This window comes from Heloderma suspectum, chromosome 3 (genome assembly GCF_057233095.1).
Source record: "Heloderma suspectum isolate Gila_16-S chromosome 3, 16-S_ref, whole genome shotgun sequence".
NCBI classification, from domain to species: domain Eukaryota; kingdom Metazoa; phylum Chordata; class Lepidosauria; order Squamata; family Helodermatidae; genus Heloderma; species Heloderma suspectum.
Window position 1 is genome coordinate 329,409,845 of NC_139460.1, and position 15,260 is coordinate 329,425,104.

General features: G+C 49.5%; 1 pseudogene; it reads right to left on the minus strand.

Moving 5' to 3' along the window:
• The window catches only part of LOC146351804 (putative cation-transporting ATPase 13A4), a 29,143-nt pseudogene extending 16,929 nt beyond the window's left edge, over window positions 1-12,214 (minus strand).
• Between the last annotated feature and the right edge of the window lie 3,046 nt (window positions 12,215-15,260).

Consider the following 15,260-nt stretch of genomic DNA (forward strand, 5'->3'; position numbering starts at 1 on the left):
CCCAGAGCGACTTTTTTTCTGTTCATAATATCAATTCAGATGGGACGAAATTCTGCTGCATGTCCATTGTATATTCACTATCAAGGAGTAAGGCAGGAGAGCACCTTTGAGAAAGCCGCTCTATCCCATGGCTACTGCCCCAGAGAAATCGTGGCGCCTGCTCCAGATCTTTCCACACTGGCTCTCTGAAGCAGGGAAGCAGCAAACTATGGCTAGAACCCCCATCTGACACCCAGCAACGCCTGCATCCGGTGGGAGCTGAGCAGCAAGAACACTGAGCAGTGGGGGGGGGGGACTGCCCCTGGCAGAGCCTGACACTGCTGTTTCCTGGTACAACCACAAAATGTGGGGAAACTGGAATTTGTCCAGTAAGGTGCCCTAGTGTAAATGTCTTTCTACAAAAATCTACTGCAAAACTGAGGGAGGAATGACCTGTCTTTCGAGGAGGTGCCCCATGGAACCTTCAAAGGCTAAACTCTTCTGTGGCACAAGCCTTCCCAAGCTCCAGCCTACTTGTCAAGCACAGCTTTTTCCCAGTGGGTCACTGAAGGTCTCGGCTTGTGGGGTTTGGAAAGCTACACTGGAGTTTGGTTTTAAATCAGAATTCATGATGCAATCAGACTTTTGGCATGTCAGCTCTTTCATTCAAAGCCCTCAGAACTAGGATTTCTTTCCTCCTTCAACAGCCTCCATGACAAATTATATGGTCCAGAACTTGGCAAGAGACAAAACTTATTTAGATGGGTTGTAAGAGTTTGTAAACTCTTGCATAAACCCAAGAAGGTTTATTTAAAAAAGAAGTAAAAGGTTCTGTTTAAAATGGGGGTGAGTGGGAGAAATTTGCTGCAGTTCTATTATAAAACCCTCCTAAGTCCCAGCTGTTCCCAAGCACTGGGGCAGTGGAGCCAGGGCTGGCACTTTTTGGTTAGCAGGGATGCTGAGGTCATCTGCTGCCCCCTTCAGACCTCCCTGTGCCCTCTGAGCTCAGCTGCAATCCTCACAGTAGCTGAGGGAAAGTGCATTTTCCCAGCAACAATATATTGTTCCCTGTTGTAATGCAAAGCCATTTGGGTGGCTTGGTCTTGAATGGCCATGAAGACCCATCCGCTTTGCAAAAGACCTGCTCCTGGCGGAGATGAAAACGGTCAGAACTGGTTTGTTGAAATGGATCAACAGAGGTGCTTGAAGGTTTTGGATTCTCCGTGTGTGTGTGTGTGTGTGTGTGTGAGGGACCGTCAGAATGAGTGCCTGCATTTTAAACTGTACCATTGCACCACCGTTCCAACTGCATGCAGAGAAGCTCCTAGTGCTACTAGTCCAAAGACACTGTGCAGCTGTTCTCTCTTTCCTTCCTGACCAGATCTTTTGTGGTAAGACCAAAGATGGAAGAAGTGATGGGAAAACACAGGAGGGTTATAAATGGAAGATGACAAGGTCTAGACCCTCCCATAAGATTACGTGAACAAGGCAGGGTGACAGCGCTACGAAAGCCTTGCCTGGAAGCAACGGAAGACTGCAATGCTATGTATACCTAGTGAGGAGGAGGATAATGTAAGCCGCCTTGAGTTCCTTGCGAGAGGGAGAAAGGCAGGGTATAAATGCAATAAATAAATAAATAAATAAATATACCTACTTAATTGCAAGGAAGCGCCACTGAACTCATTGCTGCTTACTTCTGACAAAACACATGCATAGATTCAACTTGTAAAACACACTGAGCATTTGCGTAACAGGATCTTCTGCAGCCAATTGAAATGCGACCTTTACCTTTTAATTAGAAATGCAAACAATTGTATGAAGAGGTGTTACCCTTTAAACAACTAGCCTGAAGTAGGAATACTATGCAAAAAACGGAAGGAAGTATCCAGCCTCTAATTCTTCTCCTCATTCCCTCTTGTTTAATGTTGATGTGTACTGAGTCCTTTCCAATGAGGGAAAAAAAACCTTCGTTTTCAGTTCCAGCTAGTTCTAGGCTGAAATATTCAGCCTATACTTTTTTTGGCATTTCAGGAACAGGCAAAATAGAAGGAGCGTCGAGTGGGGAGGTGGGCTTGACTTTGAAGATGAGGTGGCTGAGGGGGTCCCCCACCCCTACTTCTGTAGCAGAAAAAGGGAAGATGCGCCACCTGCCATGTCATGGAATCAAAGAACAGTAGGGTTGGAAGGGGCCTACAAGGCCATCGAGTCCAGCCCCATGCTCAATGCAGGAATCCAGGTCAGAGCATCCCTGACAGATGGCTGTCCAGCCTCGTCCTGAATGCCTCCAGTGTGGGAGAGCCCACCACCTCCCCAGGTAATTGGTTCCATTGTCGTATTGCTCTAACAGTCAGGAAGTTTTTCCTGATCTTCAGCTGGAATCTGGCTTCCTGAAACTTGAGCCCATTATTCCGTGTCCTGCACTCTGGGATGATGGAGAAGAGATCCTGGCCTTCCTCTCTGGGACAACCTTTCAAGTACTTGAAGGGCACTATCATACCTCCCCTCAGTCTTCTCTTCTCAAGTCTAAACATGCCCAGTTCTTTCAGTCTCTCCTCACAGGGCTTTGTTTCCAGTCCTCTGATCATCTTTGTTGCCCTCCTCTGAACCCTCTCCAGTTTGTCTGCATCCTTCTGAAAGTGTGGTGCCCAGAACTGGACACAATAGTCCAGATGAGGCCTAACCAGTGCTGAGGGGAACTAGGACTTCCAGGGATTTAATAGCTGTGCTTCTATAAATGTAGCCCAAAAGAGCATTTGCCTTTTTTGCAGCCACATCACATTGTTGGCTCATATACAGCTTGTGATCAACAACAATTCCAAGATCCTTCTCGCTTGTAGTGTTGTTGAGCCACGTATCCCCCATCTTGGAACTGTGCATTTGGTTTCTTTTTCCTCGGTGCAGAACTTGGCATTTATCCCTATTAAATGTTATTCTATTGTTTTCTGCCCAGTGCTCCAGCCTATCAAGATCCCTTTGAATTTTTTAAGCTGGAGGTGGTCAAACATGAGATGGCAAGATTGAACATCGACATCTTGGGAATCAGTGAACTAAAATGGACAAGCATGGGCGAATTTAATTCAGGTGACCATTATATCTACTACTGTGGGCAAGAATCCCTTAGAAGAAATGGAGTAGCACTCATAGTCAACAAAAGGGTGGGAAAAGCAGTACTGGGGTACAATCTCAAAAATGATAGAATGATCTCAGTATGAATCCAAGGCAAACCATTCAACTTCACCGTAATTCAAGTCAACGCCCCAACCACTGAGGCCGAAGAAGCTGAGGTTGATCGGTTCTATGAAGACCTACCACACCTTCTAGAACTAACACCAAGAAAAGATGTCCTCTTCATCATAGGGGATTGGAATGCTAAAGTAGGAAGTCAAGAAATCACTGGGATAACAGGCAAGCATGGCCTTGGTGTACAAAATGAAGCAGGACAAAGGCTAATAGAGTTTTGCCAAGAGAACACGCTGATCATAGCAAACACTCTTTTCCAACAGCACAAGAGGTGACTCTACACATGGACATCACCAGATGGTCAATATCAAAATAAGATTGATTATGTCCTTTGCAGCCAAAGATGAAGAAGGGCTATACAGTCAGTAAAAACAAGACCTGGAGCTGACTGTGGCTCAGATCATGAGCTTCTTGTTGCAAAATTTCGGCTTAAATTGAAGAACGTAGGGAAAACCACTAAACCATTCAGGTATGACCTCAATCATATCCCTTATGAATATACAGTGGAGGTGAGGAATAGATTTCAGGGATTAGACCTGATAGACAGAGTGCCTGAGGAACGATGGACGGAGGTCCGTAACATTGTTCAGGAGGCAGCAACGAAATCCATCCCAAAGAAAAAGAAATGCAAGAAAGCCAAGTGGCTGTCTGAGGAGGCTTTCCAAGTAGCTGAGGAAAGAAGGGAAGTGAAAAGCAAGGGAGAAAGGGGAAGATATATCCAACTGAATGCAGAGTTCCAGAGAATAGCAAGGAGAGACAAGAAGGCCTTCTTAAATGAACAATGCAAAGACATCGAGGAAAACAACAGAATGGGAAAGACTAGAGATCTCTTCAAGAAAATCGGAGATCTCAAGGGAACGTTTTGTGCAAAGACGGGCATGATAAAGGACAAAGAAGGCAGGGACCTAACAGAAGCAGATGAGATTAAGAAGAGGTGGAAAGAATACACAGGAAAGAATACACAAGAACTATACAGGAAAGATCTTAATGTCCCTGATAGACATGATAGTGCGGTCACTGAACTGGAGCCGGACATCCTAGAGAGTGAAGTCAAGTGGGCCTTAGGAAGCATTAGTAACAACAAAGCTAGCGGAGATGACAGTCTTCCAGCTGAGCTATTTAAGATCCTAAAAGATGATGCTGTTAAAGTGCTGCACTCAATATGCCAACAAATTTGGAACACTCAACAGTGGCCACAAGACTGGAAAAGGTCAGTTTACATTCCAATTCCAAAGAAGGGCAACGCCAAAGAGTGTTCAGACTACCGCACAATTGTGCTCATTTCACATGCCAGCAAGGTGATGCTCAAAATCCTACAAGCTAGGCTTCAGCAGCATGTGAACCGAGAACTACCAGAAGTACAAGCGGGATTTCGAAGAGGCAGAGGAACTAGAGATCAAATCGCCAACATTCGCTGGATCATGGAGAAAGCAAGAGAATTCCAGAAAAACGTCTATTTCTGCTTCATTGACTACGCTAAAGCCTTTGATTGTGTGGATCACAACAAACTGTGGGAAATTCTGAAAGAGATGGGAGTACCAGACCACCTTACCTGTCTCCTGAGAAACCTGTATGAGGGTCAAGAAGCAACAGTAAGAACCGGACATGGAACAATTGATTGGTTCAAAATTGGGAAAGGAGTATGACAAGGCTGCATATTTTCACCCTGCTTATTTAATGTATATGCAGAGTACATCATGACAAACGCTGGGTTGGATGAATCACAGGTCGGAATTAAGATTGCCGGGAGAATCATCAACAACCTCAGATACGCAGGCAATACCACTCTAATGGCAGAAAGTGAAGAGGATCTAAAGGGCCTCTTGTTGAGAGTGAAAGTGGAGAGTGCAAAAGCTGGTTTGAAACTCAACTTTAAAAAAACTAAGATCGTGGCATCTGGCCCCATCACTTCCTGGCATACAGAAGGGGAAGAAATGGAAGCAGTGACAGATTGTATTTTCTTGGGCTCCAAGATCACCACAGACGGTGACTGTAGCCATGCAATTAAAAGACGCTTGCTCCTTGGGAGGAAAGCTATGGCACACCTAGACAGCATAGTCAGAAGCAGAGACATCACCTTGCCGACAAAGGTCCGTCTAATCAAAGCTATGGTTTTCCCAGTAGTAATGTATGGCTGTGAGAGCTGGACTATAAGGAAGGCTGAGCGTCGAAGGATTGATGCTTTCGAACTGTGGTGCTGGAGAAGACTCTTACGAGTGCCCTGGACTGCAAGGAGGTCAAATCAGTCAATCCTAAAGGAAATCAACCCTGACTGCTCATTGGAAGGACAGATACTGAAGCTGAAGCTCCAATATTTTGGCCACCTAATGCGAAGAGAAAACTCCCTGGAAAAGACCCTGATGCTGGGAAAGATTGAAGGCAACAGGAGAAGGGGATGGCAGAGGATGAGATGGCTAGATAGCATCACCGATGCAATGAATATGAACCTGAGCACACTCCGGGAGATAGCAGAGGACAGGAAGGCCTGGCGTGCTGTTGTCCATGGGGTCACGAAGTGTCGGACATGACTGAACGACAACAACATAATGATTTATTTATGTGCGAATGTTCAGGTAGGGCAGGAACATAGGAAACTGCCTTCTACCGACTCAGACCCTGGGTCCGTCGAGCTCAGTCTTGTCAACACAGACTGGCAGCAGCGGCTCTCCAGGGTTTGAGGCAGGAGTTTTTCCTGCCCTATTTGGAGATGCCGGGGATCGAACCTGGGGCCTTCCGCATGCAAAGCAGGGGCTCTTCCACTGAGCCACTGCTCCTCCCCAGGTGTGATGGGGTACAAAAGCAAGCAGAAAGGTGGTGCCAGATGTAAAGCAATATGCATTTGGTCGCCCCAGAGCCAAATACTCTCTTAGGAACGTGAAATCCCCTCTCTTCCAGCTCCACGTAGCGTGCTTCCCCAGCTCAGGCTGTCCAGCCCAGGTTCAGCCCCCCTCCCCCTCTGCAGCATGACCTCATGCGCGTAGCAAACTGGCCTCAGACAAAGAGAAGCCAGAAGGGACAATGTGCCAACATGCAGGGGCTCCTTATCCGCCATCAGCTACCAGCAGGGCTGGCATTCCATGAGGCGGGCGAATCCTCTGCTCAGGTGGCGACACCCCCCCCGCCCCGCTGGGAGGGCTCCTGAGGGCATTGCCGCAACCACACCGGTCCTGCTCACCCGCTGCAGCAAATGCTACAGCAGGAGAGTGGCTAGCAGGGCTCCTTGGAGGGGCAGCCACCTCCCCCCCGCCCGCCAACTCTGGCTCTGAGACCTCTCTCAAAGCGAGAGATCAGGTGGGGGGGCTCTCTGGAGAGGCTGTTCACCCGCCCGCCTGATCTCTGGCTCTGGGATAGTCCCTTAAACAAGAGATTGGGTGGCTGAACGGCCTCCCCGGAGGGCCGCATCAGCCACACAAAGCAACCAAGCTGGCCCTGGGGAGAAGCTGCCCACTTGAACTCCCATTCTGCAGACCCCCACAGGGGAGAGATCGGGCAGGCGGCCTCCCCGGAGAGGCACCCAGGCCCTAATGCTGCACTCTGGCTGTTAATCTGGTACTGAAAAGGGTTAACAAAGAGTAAAGATGACTGATTTAATCTGGGAGAGGCCCACAAGAAGAGCCCCTAGAAGACCCCAGACTCATAATCAGCTTTATATTCCAGACTCGTGACCCCTGGGCGAGAAGACCGTGAAGTTCGATTCTATGCTAAATGATGTTATTTCACTAACTGAGACTCTGAGATTTTTCAGGACTGTCTTTGAAGAAGGAAAAAAATGCAGCTGTCTTTACAAGCGGCTTCACAGAGCTTGCTCAAGGCCACGTGCTGGCAGTGTCTGAGTGAGATGGACAGCAGAGCTGAGCATGCTCAGATGCCTACGGAGAGGAGGAAAAGTACCGTTTTGACATCTCGTGGCGCACACCTGCTGACAAGAGGATGTCCCTCCTCGATGCGAGTTGGGCGGGGAAGTGTAGCCCTGAGCATGAGCGACAACTAGGAGGCGGCGTTTGGGTAGATATGACCAAAAATGGCCAAGGATGACCGGGAGTTCAAAGCAGATATACCGAAGAGCAATGCGTCAATCAAGATAGCATGCCCAGATGGCAGACGTGGGTCATATGCTGGGACATTTCAAAGTAGCCCGTTTGTAATGGCGCCAGACACGTTCCCCAGACACATGAAATCGTGGGAGATAGATGGGACACCTGGTTTCTGATTGGTGAGCAAATGCTCTAACCACGTGCACCCCATTTCCTATTGGAGGCTGATTGTCTCATTGCTCCTTGGGCCCCACCTTTGACCAGAGCAGGGGTATAAAAGCCCAGGGAATGGGAGCTCCGGGGTGGTGTTTTTTGCTCCTGTGCTGCTCCACTTCACTCTTTCTGCCGTGCCACCAGACCCACGGACTTGGGTAACTATGGACCTTTTCAGACTCTTAGACTTTGGGACTTAGAATGATTTCTGGGTTTGGGACTTGGAGTGTTTTCTAAGCTTGAGACTTGCAGGTTACATCTGAGGAGGGGATCTGGAATCCCGTCTTCAAAAGTGACAACTGGAATTATTCCCAAGTCTTGAGTTTTCGGTTCACTCCAACTCCTTCCTCTACTCTTCCTATGCCTAGAGGAACTTAGCAATGCTTCAGCATAAGTTTTTGTATTCAAGTAAGAAGCAGGAGGCGGCCACGGGCTGAAAACAATTGAAAACATAGGTTGAATTGTTTTCATTTAGCTTTGAACTGCAAGTAGTAAACAGGAGTAAGTTGGAAAGAGGAGTCATAATGATGCTAGAAGCTCAAGCCATTATCTTATTGGCCAAGTTCATAGTACCAGCTTTGGCAAGTGCAATTCTTTTGATTTATCTTCTGTTTTTGTTGCATTCTCTTTCCCTGTAATTGGACAGAGAATTTCTAACGCTCATATAACCACCACGCTATGTTCTTTGTTTTGTATTTCTCCTGAATTTTCAGCAACAAAGCCATACATATGGTTTCAAGTTACAGTCTTGTCTGTAGTGATGTTCTGTGGTGATGTTTACCTGTTGGGATTAGCCTGGTTACCCACTGGGGTGCTTCGGACCCATTTGGTGCGGGTTCTGAGGTTAAACAGGACCGAATTTACACTGGCGGGCCGTTACGCAAAGCGTGGCAGTATGGGGTGCCCCTGGAGACTGCCTGAACCGCTACCTAGTCCAGCATTCTGTTCACCCAGTGGCCAACCACCTGCCCACGGGAAATGCGCAGGCAGCACGGGAGGGCAGCAGCAGCCTCCCACTCACGTTCCCCAGCAACTGATGTATGCAGCAGAGCTTTTATTTATTTTATTTATTAAATTTATTAATCGCCCATCTGACTGGTCACCCAGCCACTCTGGGCGATGTACAACCCACCATAAAACAATTTAAAACAATAAAATTTTACCATAAATTTTGTTTTTAAAAAATACCCTAACCCACCCCAAATGCAAATGTGTGCAAATGGCCTCACCAAACTGCCAGACGAATCTGATCTCATTTTTTGATCAAGTAACCCCCCTTGTGAACCGTGGGAATGCTGTAGACATCATATACCTCGACTTCAGCAACGCTTTCGACAAAGTGCCCCATGATCTCCTGATGAGCAAACCAGCTCAAAGTGGGCTAGACGAAACAACGCTCCGGTGGATCCACAGTTGGCTACAGAATCGGACTCAAAGAGCGCTTATCAATGGGACCTTCTCAAACTGGGGAGAGGTAACGAGTGGGGTACCTCAGGACTCAGTCCTGGGCCCAGGGCTCTTCCACATTTTTATGAATAACTTGGAGGAGGAGGTGCAGGGAATGCTGATCAAATTTGCAGATGACACAAAATTGGGCAGGATAACTAATACTTTGGAAGACAGAAACAAAATTCAAAGTGATCTGGGTAGACTGGAGCGCTGGGCAGAAAACAACAGAATGACATTTAATAGGGATAATGGCCATGTTCTGCACCTAGGAAAAAGAAACCAAATGCACAGTTACAAATTGGGGGATATGTGGCTCAACAACACTACAAGCGAGAAGGATCTTGGAATTGTTGTCCATCACAAACTGAATATGAGCCAACAATGTGATGTGGCTGCAAAAAAGGCCAATGCTCTTTTGGGCTGCATTCATAGAAGCATAGCTTCCAAATCCCGGGAAGTACTAGTTCCCCTCTACTCAGCACTGGTTAGGCCTCATCTGGACTACTGTGTCCAGTTCTGGGCACCACACTTTCAGAAGGATGCAGACAAACTGGAGAGGGTTCAGAGGAGGGCAACAAAGATGATCAGGGGACTGGAAACAAAGCCCTGTGAGGAGAGACTGAAAGAACTGGGCATGTTTAGCCTGGAGAAGAGAAGACTGAGGGGAGATATGATAGCGCTCTTTAAGTACTTGAAAGGTTGTCACAGAGAGGAAGGTCAGCATCTCTTCTCCATCATCCCAGAGTGCAAGACAGGGAATAATGGGCTCAAGTGACAGGAAGCCAGATTCCGGCTGAACATCAGGAAAAACTTCCTGACTGTAAGAGCAATACGACAATGGAACCAATGACCTGGGGAGGTGGTGGGCTCTCCCACACTGGAGGCGTTCAAGACGAGGCTGGACAGCCACCTGTCAGGGATGCTCTGACTTGGATTCCTGCATTGAGCAGGGGGTTGGACTCGATGGCCTTGTAGGCCCCTTCCAACCCTACTATTCTATCATTCTATGATTCTATGAACTCTCCGTCCTACTTGTGGACTATTTCACCAAATTTGTTCAGGGGGAGGCGAAATTCCCCAACCGTTTCTCCCAGGTGGGGCACCTCATTGGAAAGAGTTTTAGCAGAGCTTCTTTCTTTTTCTTTCAGGGTTTTTGTCTTTTGCACTGCCACTGCAAGTAGCAACAGCAACAACTCTTTTGGCAGCCCGGCCCCCATGGTGCATCCTCCATAATGCCCTAGCATCTTCTAGGAAGGCAGTCACCCCCCCCACACACACACAAAAAAACATGGTGAAGAAAATTTGGAGGAAACTCTGCAGAGCGGCCAACAATTCTGCAAAGCAGGGGGCAAGAAAAATCTGATAAAAGTGTTGTCTGGGAAATTTTGGCTCAGCTCTGGTTGCCATTCGTCAGGATTTGGCTCCTTCCCCAGGGTCATAGAATCATAGGATCATAGAACAGTAGGGTTCGACGGGGCCTGCAAGACCATCGAGTCCAACCCCCTGCTCAGTGCAGGAATCCAAGTCAGAGCATCCCTGACAGAAGGCTGTCCAGCCTCGTCCTGAATGCCTCCAGTGTGGGAGAGCCCACCACCTCCCTAGGGAATTGGTTCCATTACATCTTCCAAATGTTACATTTCTGCAGGGTGACTGTGGATACATCTTGTCTCTAATGCAGATGAGAGAATACTGCTCCTTCCCTGAAAACCCTGTAGAGGTATGAGGGGGCAATGTTGTGTCTAGCTCCAGGGAAGACGTGGAGCTCGTGCTGTGCCAAAATCTGTCCTCCAATTTCCTAAACATTTGTTCCTCCTTATGAAAGAGGCTTCCAATTTTCTGCCTCATTGTCAGGGAACTTTATAATTTATTTTGAATTTCTTTTGGTGGTGTTTTTGAGCTTACCTAATCACTGCAAGGTGGCTGAGGGTGCTGTGTTTATTATACATCTCTCCATTGCTCTGCAGCCTCTTAGGCTATCAGCGCTTCCTGATCTGAAAAGACCCTATGGGAGGAATAACCTGATGACATCTTACCCAGAGCTTTAATTGAAGTGTGGGAAACTGAGATGGCTGCAGGCTGCTGGAGAGATTATTGTACAATGGAAGACAAGACTTGCGCACACTCCTTGGCCACGTCCTAAGTAAGGTAAGCACAAGAACCCCAGAACCAACCCAAGAGAATTTCTCTGAAATGTTCTTCCCCTGGGAATATTTTCCCAAAAGCAATTTCTTTTCTATCAAGCTGAATGAGAATGGCTGAAAAAAATTCTTGGATTCCTGCATTGAGCAGGGGGTTGGACTCGATGGCCTTGTAGGCCCCTTCCAACCCTACTATTCTATGATTCTATGAAATGTGGATGAAATTTTCAGCATGGTACTAACATGGAGACGTACTGTGAGCATAAGGCCCTGTTATTGTGGGAGATCTTAGCTCCACTGGTGTTCTCTTTTCCCCACTAATAATATTTCAGGATGCCATTTACAGTAGCAATGACAACAAATGTTCTCTTACAGTGGTTCTGAGCAACACCACATCCGCCTCTTCCAAGCCACACGGGACGCAGTTTGCCCACACGTCCCACTCCGGCTTCCAGTAAAACAGCAGCAGGAGGGCTCTGCAGGACAGGATGTACCTGGCAATGCACAGGGCCTTCCGGAAGCCCTGGGTTTTGTAGCCAAATATCTCCTACAAATATAAAAGAAATGGAAAGCATTGTACATCAAGAAATGCTTGGGGATGAACAACCTCTTTCCATCCACACCTTTCAGCACTGTGAAATCTCAGGCCAGGGACAACTCACCCCACTGCATTGCACTTTTTTCTGCCTGTGAGATGTCAGCCTAAAAAAGGGCAATGGTCAGCACTTTGGGAAAATGTACCTCCCAGCTCTGGAAAATGTATTTTTCAGGATATTGAGGTATTCATGGTAAATGGAGCATTAAGAACAGAAGGATGCGTGTTTTCACTTTCTTTGTGAAGCCGGAAACCATTCAGGACATTCTGTGGAAAGGCCAGGGTCTTTGGGGGTGGAATTCCCAGGACAGTGGCAGTGTAGAAGAGATGGCTCCCAAAGCCTGCCCCAGGACACAGGCCGCCGTTTCTGCCCAGGAGGGAAAACACAACAGTTGTGGGAGGAGCAAAATGTCCATCTTAGTTCCAGCAACGGAGAAGGTTGGTTCTGTTTGCAGGATACAACTCCTGTCTTTTTTAGAAATCAATACCTGGTCTGACTCCCACTTCCTCAAAGGCTTGCGTTTATGGTCCAGGACCACTGCGATTCTGTGGGTCTGACTCTGCATCTTAGTCTCAAAGGGCCTAACTTAGTTCTATGAAAAATCTGACACTTCATTGGGAGGGGGAGGGGAGGGATGCAACAATATCCCCCCTCCTGTTGTCCACATTGTGCACTTCGTGAAGTGGCTGTTATCTATGGTCAGAATTAAGCAGTCAGCCTTGCCTGTGCCCATGCCATCCCAGATGCACTTGCCGATATCGGAAACGAAGCGGAATCGGTCCTGGTTGGCATTTGCAAAGGAACCTAGTAAATCTTGGAGGTGGCACAGCATCTTTTGCATTTCAGAAGATAAGAATTCTAGACCCTCTTGGCTAAGATAAGTAATTTGCAAATGCACCCTTAGCATCTGTTTATGTCTCAGTAACCAGCTGAGCTATGGGGTGTGCGCACAGGTGGCCTGGGAGAGCCAGGGCCTGCAGGAGAAGCCACCACCACCACCACTGGGGAAGAGGCGTGCTTGGCGCCGCTGGGCCTGCTGCTGCCGCCTCTGGGCCTGCTGCCGCCGCCGCTGCCACCACCACCAGGCCTTCCTTGTGGACTTCTGCCTGGCAGACCGCCAGTCCCTGCAGGACCAGGCCCCCAGGTACCGAGCCAGCTGTGCTGCTCCACCTGCCCCTCCCTGGAGGGGCTACATAAGCTGGCTGGCTGAGGTGGCCTGGGAGAGCCAGGGCCTGCAGGAGAAGCCACCACCACCACCACCGGGGAAGAGGTGTGCTTGCAGCCGCTGGGCCTGCTGCCGCCGTCGCCGCTACCACCGCCACCAGGCCTTCCCTGTGGACTCCTGCCTGGCATTTTTAAGGGGATTTTAATTGTTTTGTTTGTTCGTTTTATTTTGTTGGGGGGGATTTTGTTGTGTTTTTAGGGGTGGGTAGCCTGCCTGATAGGCGGGAGCGAGGGGGCATGTGTCCACCTGACGGAGGCAGTGGGGGGAGTGTTGGGGGCCAGAACATACCGAGGCTGGGCGGCAGGTGCTGGCGGAGCGCTAGGGGCAGGCCATGCCAGGTAAGGGGGACAAGGGAGAGATGTGTAGTATCTGTCCCCTGCTCCGGGCCTGTCCAGAGCCAAAGGATGGCTGGGGGAGGCGTGACCCCATCTTCTGGCCTTCGTTTGCTGCTCTGCAATGCCAGGTCTGTTACCCAGAAAACCTCCCTCATCCATGACATGATCCTGGACGAGGGTGCAGACCTGGCATGTATTACGGAGACCTGGCTGGCCGAGGCTGCTGCTCCAACCCTTGCAGCCATGTGTCCAGCCGGGTTTTCGTATGCACAGCAGCCGAGGGCTGGGGATCGGGGAGGGGGAGTGGCTGTTATCTACCGAGAGTCCTTGGTCTTCACCAGGCCCCCTCTCCGGGAGACCAAGGTTGCTGAGTGCATGTACTGGAGGTTGGGCCCAAAGGGCAGTCTGGGGATTCTGCTCGTGTACCGTCCACCCCGCTGCACGACTGACTCCCTGGCCGAGGTGCTTGAGGTGGTCTCTGATGTGCGTGTGCAGTCCCCTAACTTACTGGTGTTGGGGGACTTCAACGTACATTCGGAGGCCATCCTCACAGGAGCACCTCGGGACTTCATGGAGACCATGGCCTCCTGGGAGCTGCACCATATTCTAACTGGGCCCACCCATGTAGCCGGTCATGCCCTAGACCTTGTGTTTGTTTCTGGAGAAGCGGGGAGTGATCTGGAAGTCGGGGGTATATCCACCACCCCCTTGTCATGGTCAGATCACTATCTGGTGACGTTGGACTTCTCGGTTCCACAACCCCTCCGCAGGGGTGGAGGACCCATTAAAATGGTCCACCCCAGGCGTCTTATGGATCCAAATGGATTCCTGAACGCGCTTGGGGATTCTCTGGGGCATGCCAACGGCCACTCGGTCGAGACCCTGGTGGGTGGCTGGAATGCCGCAATCACCGGGGCATTAGATCGGGTGGCTCCAAAACGCCCTCTCCCCCTGAACAGGGCTCGGACTGCACCATGGTTCAATCCGCGGGTACGAGCTCTGAAACAGGAGGCGAGACGGCTAGAGTGCCGGTGGCGGAAGTCTCGCTCCAAAGACAATCAGACACGGGCTTGAGCTGTATCTTCAGCCTATCACGTGGCGGTGAAGGCAGCAAAAAAGGAATATTATGCTGCCTCCATCGCGTCTGCAGAGTGCTGCCCCAGGAGGCTGTTCCAAGTGGTCCGGAGCCTGGTCGGTCCTGTGGCGCCGGAACCACTGGAGCATTCTAAGGCCTCCTGTGAGGCTTTGGCAAGGCACTTTGCAGATAAAATTGATCAGATTAGGTGTGTTACTCTGCACGCTGTGGATACAGTTAGTGAGCAAGAGGCGGCCTGTGGCAAACCGGTTTTGTGGGATCGGTTCCAGCTCCTGATGAAGTGGACAAGGTGCTTTCATCTGTAAGGCCGACCACCTGCTTACTTGATCCTTGCCCATCTTGGCTCATTATGGGCTGCAGAGAGAGACTGGGTGAGGGGATCAGGGCGGTGGTGAACGCCTCCCTTGAGGAGGGAGTGATGCCATCAGCCCTCAAGGAGGCAGTGATAAGACCGCTCTTAAAGAAGCCCTCCTTGGATCCCCAAGGTATGAACAACTTTCGCCCAGTCTCAAATCTGCCATTTTTGGGCAAGGTGATTGAGCGGGTGGTGGCGGTGCAGTTGAAGGCACACTTGGAAGAAACTGATTATCTAGACCCATTTCAGTCGGGCTTCAGGCCTGGGCATGGGACAGAAACGGCCTTGGTCGCCTTGGTGGATGATATGAGGAGGGCTCTGGATAGGGGTGAATGCTCCTTCCTTGTTCTCCTCGACCTCTCAGCGGCTTTTGATACCGTTGACCACGGTATCCTCCTGGACCGCCTGGAGGGGTTGGGCATTGGAGACACTGTATTGCGGTGGTTCCGGTCCTTCCTCTCCGGCAGGTACCAGAGGGTAGCACTGGGAGAGGAGGTTTCGGACCCGTGGCCACTTACTTGTGGGGTGCCACAGGGTTCCATCCTCTCCCCGATGCTAATTAACATCTATGTGAAGCCACTGGGGGCTATCATCAGGAGG